Genomic DNA, 1871 nt, shown 5'->3' with positions numbered 1-1871 from the left:
ATATAGGATTGGTAAAGATCTTTTCCCAATTTGTTGGTTGCTGTTTTGTCCTATTGACAGTGTCCTTTCCCTTACAAAAGCTTTGCAATTTTATGAAGTCCCATTTGTCGATTCTTGGTCTTAGAGCATAAGCAATTGGTGTTCTGTTCAGGAAAATTTCCCCTGTGCCTATGTGCTCAAGACTCTTCCCCACTTTCTTTTATATTAGTTTGAGTGTATCTGGTTTTATGTAGAGGTCCTTGATCCACTTGGACTTGAGCTTTGTACAAGGAGATAAGAACTGATCAATTTGCCTTCTACATGCAAACCGCCAGTTGAGCCAGTACCATTTGTTGAAAATGCTGTCTCTTTTACAGTGGATGGTTTTAGCTCCTTTGTCAAAGATCAAGTGGCCATAGGTTTCATTTCTGGGTCTTCAACTCTATTCCATTGATCTACTTCCCCGTCACTGTACCACCATGCAGTTTTTATCACAATTGCTTTGTAGTACAGCTTAAGGTCTAGGATGGTGATTCCACCAGGGGTTCCTTTATTGTTGAGAATAGTTTTGGCTATCCTGGGTTTTTTGTTATTCCAGATGAATTTGCAAATTGCTCTTTCTAAGTCTGTGAAGAATTGAGTTGGAATTTTGATGGGGATTGCATTGAATCTGTAGATTGCTTTCGGTAAGATGGCCATTTTTACTATATTAGTTCTAACAATCCACAAGCATGGGAGATCTTTCCATCTTCTGAGATCTTCTTCAATTTCTTTCTTCAGAGACTTGAAGTTCTAGTCAAACAGATTTTTTTACTTGCTTAGTTAGAGTCACACCAAGGTATTTTATATTATTTGTGACTATTGTGAAGGGTGTTTTTTCCCTAATTTCTTTCTCAGCTTGTTTATCCTTTGTGTAGAAGGTTACTGATTTGCTTGAGTTAATTTTATATCCAGCTACTTTGCTGAAGTTGTTTATCAGGTTTAGGAGCTCTCTTGTGGAATTTTTGGGGTCTCTTAAGTATACTATCATATTATCAGCAAATAGTGATAATTTGAGTTCTTTCTTTCCAAGTCATATCCCTTTGATCTCCTTTTGTTGTCTAATTGCTCTGGCTAGGACTTCAAGAACAATATTGAATAGGTAGGGAGAGAGTGGGCAGCCTTGTCTAGTCTCTGATTTTGGTGGGATTGCTTCAAGTTTTTCTCCATTTAGTTTGATGTTGGCTACTGGTTTGCTGTATATTGCTTTTACTATGTTTAAGTACGGGCCTTGAATTTCTGATCTTTCCAAGACTTTTATCATGAAGGGATGTTGGATTTTGTGAAATGCTTTCTCAGCATCTAATGAGATGATCATATGTTTTTTTTCTTTGAGTTTGTTTATATAGTGAATTACGATGATGGATTTTCGTATATTGAACCATCCCTGCATCCCTGGGATGAAGCCTACTTGATCATGGTGGATGATCATTTTGATGTGTTCTTTGATTCGGTTTGCAAGAGGTTTATTGAGTATTTTTGCATCGATATTTACAAGGAAAACTGGTCTGAAGTTTTCTTTCTTTGTTAGGTCTTTGTATGGTTTAGGTATAAGAGTAATTGTGGGTTCATAGAACGAATTGGGTAGAGTACTTTCTGTTTCAATTTTGTGGAATAGTTTGAGGAGTATTGGTATTAGGTCTTCTTTGAATGTCTGATAAAACTCTGCGTTAAACCCATCTGGTCCTGGGCTTTTTTTGGTTGGAAGACTATTAATGACTGTTTCTATTTCATTAGCAGATATGGTACTGTTTAGATCGTTGATCTGGTCTTGATTTAACTTTGGTACCTGGTACCTGTCTAGAAAATTGTCCATTTCATCCAGGTTTTCCAGTTTTGTTAAGTATAGGCTT

This window comes from Mastomys coucha, unplaced genomic scaffold (genome assembly GCF_008632895.1).
Source record: "Mastomys coucha isolate ucsf_1 unplaced genomic scaffold, UCSF_Mcou_1 pScaffold5, whole genome shotgun sequence".
Classification (NCBI taxonomy): domain Eukaryota; kingdom Metazoa; phylum Chordata; class Mammalia; order Rodentia; family Muridae; genus Mastomys; species Mastomys coucha.
This window is presented reverse-complemented; position numbering follows the sequence as displayed.